The sequence below is a fragment of the Nothoprocta perdicaria genome, unplaced genomic scaffold (genome assembly GCF_003342845.1).
Source record: "Nothoprocta perdicaria isolate Ctin4 unplaced genomic scaffold, notPer1 scaffold_287, whole genome shotgun sequence".
Classification (NCBI taxonomy): domain Eukaryota; kingdom Metazoa; phylum Chordata; class Aves; order Tinamiformes; family Tinamidae; genus Nothoprocta; species Nothoprocta perdicaria.
In genome coordinates this window covers 424,363-430,362 of record NW_020455518.1, presented here as the reverse complement: position 1 = coordinate 430,362, position 6,000 = coordinate 424,363, and the positions used below count along the sequence as shown (strand labels likewise).

The following is a 6,000-nucleotide window of genomic DNA, read 5'->3' as shown; positions in this document are numbered from 1 at the left end:
CCAGGAAGGAGGATCCCTCCTTGGCTTTACTGGGATAACTGAATGGGCTACAGCGGGATCCAGGGAAGGAGGTTCCCTCCTTGGCTTTACTGGGATAACCGCTGTGGGTTAGAGCGGGATCCAGTGAAGGGCACTCGCTAAACACGGTTTCTGTGTTCTTACGGAGCAGGCTTTGGGGGGGGGGCCATGGGGTGCGTGTCCCGCAGAGGATACAGATGGTGGAGGAGCCTGTGTGGGGGTGTGCGAGCGAGGGGGCAGGGATACGGTCAGCAACATATGGAATACGGTCAGCCACAGGAGCGGGTCGCACATCGCGTGGGATGTGGAGTGGTTTTGAGCAGGGACGGGAATGGGAGCCTTGGAGAGGGGCAAGTTTTGGCCCTTGGGGGGTTCAAGTGCTGGGGTGTCTCATGACAGGGGGCTCCCCAGCTCTTTGGGGCCTCCATGGAAGAGGGTCCCGGGTAGCAGCGGGACTGGGGAGGGGTCGGTCGGCCCCGCCACCCCGACATGGCGGCCGCAGCCCGGGGCCCGCGGAGCAGGCCTGGGCGCCTCGGCGCGGCCCGGCCGCCCCGCTGGAGCTGTGTGGGGCCAGGGGCCCCTCGGTGTCCGGGAGAACCGAGCCGGGGGAGTCGCGGCCGGGCCGCCGCGGCGGGGGAGGGAGGAAGGAGGGAGGAACCTTTCCTCCGCCCTGCGGAACCTTTGCGGCGGCGGCGCCTGTTGCTGCCCGGGGGATCGTGCGGCTGCTCCGGCGGGGGGGACCGGACGCGGGGTGATGCGGCCCCCGAGCGGCGGCTGAGCGGCGAGGCGGGCGGGCGGGCGGCTGCAGCAGCGCCGGGGCCGCCGCGTCGCCACCGGCACCGCCGGCCGAGGTGAGAGCAACGGGAGCAACGGGAGCGGGGCGGGCCCGGCGGGTAACGGCCGCTTGGCGGGGGTGTAACGGCCGCCGCGCAGGGGGGCGGCACCCGGTGGCGGCGCCGAGGCCCAGGGGGGAGGCCTCGCCAGGCCGCGGCCCTCGCCCCCTTCCCCGCTGCCCGAGCCGGGGCCTTGTCCCCGGCGAGGCCCCGGGCCCGTCCCGCGGCTGCGCTTGCCGGCCGCGGGCGCCGCCGCGGAACTCCAAAGTTCCCCCCTGGCGCCGTCGCTTTGCAGGTTCGCTGGCAACTGCCATCTTTTTATGGCCCCGAAGAGGCTGTGGAAAGGGAAGGGTGGAGAGTCGGGACCGCCGAGCCGTCCCGCCCGGCCCGGTGCCAAAGCGAGGGGGAAAGCAGCCTTTGTTTTGGGAGCCCKGCTCGAGGGGCAGCGGCAGAGCGATGGGAGCAGGACCGCCCGCCGGGGCGAGAGGGCCAGGATGGACCCCGTGAGGATTGGAGCCGCTTTTCCTTTGTTCTTGTCGGCCTCTTGATACGGGGGTTGTTCCTTAATGGGAGTTTCAGTATAACGTGAGGTTTCTGGGGGAAAAAAACAAGCAGTTGCTGCTTTAGGGAAGAGCTGTTCTGAATGCCCTGCGTTATCTTCTCCGTTTTGCTGTTGGGGAGTGTTGCCTGTCCCGTTTTGAATGGGGCCGTCATGTGTTTTCACGGTGTTTGGGGGGGGGGAAATAGAGCTGTGTGTTTTCGGTGCCGTCCTGGTGGTGACTGTGTTGTGGCGGGGAGCTGGAAGGTGCAACCTGGCATTGCAAGTTGGACTAGGTCATGCTAGCGGGCGCTGGAACCCAGACCGAGGACTTTGGAGAGCTCGGGTTGAGGAAGGACCTCGGGCGCTCGGAGCGGGATCAGCACTGCGTTCGGAGCGGGTTGCTCAGGGCTCAGTCGGATCTTAAACCTCCCAGGATGGAGATTCCCCCTTCCCGGCCTGCCCCAGTGCTTGGCTGGCCTTGCCGGGCAGGACCTTTTCCTCGGAGCGGGTCGGAGCCGCTGCTGCCGCCCTCCTTCCCGTGCGGAACCTGTCTCCGCGCTCCCCGTAACCCCAGGTAGGTGCTGTGGACTCACCCGGAGCCTTTCCATCTCCGGAGCCAACAACCCAACTCTCACAGCCCCCTCAGCCTCCTGATGGTCCCTGCTAAATTCCCTCTGGTTCAGGGATCAAAAGAGGCCCCAACCTCGGGATATGTCACATATTCTAAGAAGTGAAAGGGAGGGATGGCACAGCTGTTAGCGTCGCTGCTGACTCACATATAGCTTGCTGCCCCCCTAGCCTTACGTTTTGTGTGCATATGTACGTATATATATGTATATATATGTATATACCTGGCCTTTCAGCGCGGCTCTGCGGGCTGCCTGCGTCGGGTTACGGGGCCGAGTGGGRGTGGTATCGACATGAGCCCTTTTCCTGTGAGGATCCACGTGGAGCCTGTTTGATCGCATCCAAATCCAGAGCCTAAACGTGTAGTAACGTATAAAGTGGGAGAAATTCTGCAGGAGAAATGTCCTCTGTTAACAAAGTCGCTTATTTACAGTTTGTTTGGGGGGRGGAAGAGGGGTTTAGTCCCCATAGGGGCTTTAGTGCCTTTTGATTTTGCTGGAGATGCTTGGAACAGGTATAATTTTAAACCCTGCATTTTCTCWTTCTGTAGAATATTTTCTACATAGTATTTTTGAGTTAAGTTAATAGTTTCTGGGGTTGTTTCAGAGAACGCTCATTGTAAGACAGGAATTTATTGTGTTTAAACTACATAAAAATAGAAGAGTTTATGGAAAGTTGTGACTTTTTTTTTTCTTTGCAAGATGGTGTTCAGAAAGTATTTGCAAAAATACAGAACACACAGAAATTAAAGATTCAGGCCTGTGGAATAGGATATGTAGAATCCGATCTTCAGGAATTCTAAAGCTATGAATGGAAACTTCGTTTCTGGTTTGGTTTGACTTTTCTGGTCTGACTTTTAGAAACCTTATGTTTAGTTTCAGGGGTTTTGTGCTCATTGAGAGGCAGAYACTTGAAGATGAAGAGAGATGGTACAGTGTGTATTCTTATTTGTGTGAGAAAGGGATAAACTAGGTGGTGAAATAAATTCTCATTGCATCTTGTGAGAAAGAAGAAGGTGCTGTGAGCAGTAGCTGCCAGAGAAGGGGAAAAGTTTAGAAACTGTTTTTTCAGGCATCCTTTTTAAAACTAGCTGTATGATGAGTTCTCATTCAGAATAATATTAAGAAAGCTGCTGATTAATAATTAATGCGTGCTAACCTCTGAATGTGAATCGTACGTATTTGCAAACAGGCTTAGAGTGTCAAAGTTGAAGCAAGTTGTGGGAAAGAAAGTATGAAAAGATGGACACAGTATCTAGCTGTACAGATGTAAAGCCTATGGAGAAAATACCTCAAAGCATGGAAAATTGGGCTTTTAGTAATTCTTGAAGGGTAGATATAATATTGACTCAATTTTACATCTAAAGTGGAACAGCAAAATGTCAGGTTAATCCTGCAAGTGAGACTGATTCAGTGCACTTGTAATCTCAGTGCAGCTGTGACAACTGAAATCCTGCTCGTGTTCAATGCGAATGCTGGAGTCGGGGTCAGTCTGACACCTCCCAAATTCCTGTGGTATTTTGAAGTCGGCTAGAACTCATCTTAAAAAGAATAAAGAAACAGAGAAGTTAGATCTCTTTAAATGTAATAACAGCATTTTCAGCATCCCCCAAAAGGTGCAATTAGGAGCTGTGATTTGAAGCAGTGTGTGGTGGCCTTTCAGCTTGTCCCAAACTTCCTGTTCTGCAGGTGTATCTGCAAGTCTGAATGCAGGAGGAGTGAAAGGAAGAAGGCACCAACGCAGAGAATAGTGAAAATTGTTTTTTCCAAACACCAGAAGAGACTTAAAGGTTGGTATGTGTCTGTTTAGAGCGAATATTGATCCCACGCTGGAGAGCGAAAGTGCTGAATAACTTAATGACTCAAAACATCGTTCAAAGATACGGAAATCTTAAGGGGAAGGTTTTTAGCTAGCTGCTTCCAAATGAAGCCAAGAAACATCAGAGATGTTGTCAGGGTGGCTTGTAGAATAGATGTTATTAGTACAGTTTTCAGAATACATAAAGAGCACCCCGTCCTTGTCCTCAYGCCCGTGTGCAGTCAGACTGAGCGTTGGTAGTTGCGGTGGAGTGGCCAGAGCTCTTTATCCTGCTGTAACTGAAGTTTCTAGYCAAGGAGCGGGCGTATTAGCAGAAGGACTCTAATTAGTTCAGTGCTAGTGGCCTTTTGCTGGCAGATAAGTAGAAGATAGAAGTTGGAAAAGCTCGATGTATCCATCTGCTTTCTGGTGTTGGAAATACACCGAGGCTTGCGCTGAGCACGAGGAGGACTTTGATCAAGGCCTAACATGCAAAACAGAGCGCGCTTTTACATAACAAGAGTGGCACCAAACTTATAAAAGCAATTAAAGAGGTTTTTGTCGTGATTTGGCAGATTACAGGCAGATACCGTTGCTCTGGCATTCTCTGCGGAGAGCGAGCTTGATCTAATTAACAAAGAGCTGGAGCTAGACAGGGACAGAATTGATTAACAGAAGCTGCCGAGCCCTTCCGTTCCTTGCCCAATATGACTGATCAAATACAAAGAGTTTGCAGGGCAGGCACAGGGTGGGAAACAATAGAAACCTGGTGGAAGGAGCATCATCCTGACTTGCACCTTCTTCCCTTGTCTATATTGTGGCTTGTGAAGAAGGCTTTTCTGGCCCATTGGGACTGTGATGAGTGACTCTCTCTCTGAAGCCTGATTTCTAAAGATTTTCTTCAGTCTTTTAGACCCTTAGTCTTGTCCAGCCTACTGGTATCAATTGAGTGTGGGTTATTATGCTTGGAGTTGTCAAATAYAGAATAAATAGGTTGACGAAGTGTATTGATATTTACAACCTTGTCTGGTTGTGTGTGGCACTCAAAGGACAATATTTAAAGCACCAAAAAACTCACAGCCCAAGAAAACTCTTAATCATGCGGCTGACAAAGGGGATAGCAGCGTGGAGGTGCTCTTGTAGACTGCTGAATCCATGTGGAGAACAGGGCCCTGCTGAAAAAGTGCCCAATTGAGGGGGCCTGAAGGGAGGATTTACTCAAAATGACTGATGTAGAGGCAGCTGCCTGGTGGCTGATCAGGGGYGATGATCTGCCAGGGATCTGCGTGATCAAAAAGCTTGTAATAACAATTCTTGCAAAAGAAAAAACAATATGTATACACAYGCTGTGTGGGTACATATATATATGGAGTTTATAGGATAATATATTATTTCTCTGATGCGAATTGGTGAGGGTGCTGTTGAAAAATGAGTCTCGTTCAATGGAGGTGACTTCGTTTATGGTCACAGAGCCCTAGGGTTGATTTGAAAGCAAAAGTGGGAAACAAGAGGAATAGAAGATTTTTTTTTTTTCTGGGATTTGTATGTGGTCCAGCACTTTGTAGTATTTTCAGGAGTGGCCTGGAAGAATGTGTAATCCAAGAGCCTGCTTTAAATCCACAGCTTTGATTTAAATAACGTTGATGTTAAGGGAGCAGTGAGGCATGGAGAAGGAAGGCCAGCTGTGCTGTGTCCCCTGAATTGTTTGCTTAMCTGGGTCTAACATGGACAAAAATGCCTTTATAGAGGCTCAGCGCAAAGTTACACGTCTCGCAGGGAAAACGGCAGCCCCTGGCTCTAGGAGGAGGAAATTTGCCTCCAGAAAGCAGTGACCTTGGAAAGGATGGAGGGGCCGTGGCAGACACATGATGGAATGTGAGCCCTCCGAGTAATGTACGAGTGGGAGCTGCTAGGGGCAGGCTAATTACTTTTTTATTAGCAGTTCCCATCCCTGGCTAGGTGCTTAAGTAGGAAGTGCTGAATAGGACTACGGAAGTGAAGTTGGTTCGGGAATATTTTAACCAGCTTCAGTGTTAGTGCTTTTAAAGAGATACTTGAAAGAAAGGAGGGCATTGAATGGCTGAAAAGCTGCTTGGATGATTAAGTCACTGGGGTTAAAACATTTTTGAGAGTGCCCAGTTGGTTTAGCTTGTCGTGAGGTATTTAAATTTCTCGTGGGCAGAG

At 51.3% G+C, this 6,000-nt stretch overlaps 1 protein-coding gene across 5 annotated transcripts in view; it reads left to right on the top strand.

Annotated features, from left to right (window-relative positions):
* The window catches only part of RAD54L2 (RAD54 like 2), a 50,784-nt gene that overhangs the window by 3,383 nt on the left and 41,401 nt on the right, over positions 1-6,000 (top strand). Inside the window, exon 1 of one of the 5 annotated variants that reach the window (XM_026041515.1) lies at positions 830-869. The exons of 2 other annotated variants lie outside the window; for them this stretch is intronic. The gene's annotated coding sequence lies outside the window, so the exon portion shown is untranslated. Of the gene's footprint in view, positions 1-829; positions 870-1,118; positions 1,147-3,714; positions 3,809-6,000 lie in introns of those variants that run through there. 2 more of the 5 variants (XM_026041519.1, XM_026041513.1) reach the window with 2 other exon arrangements.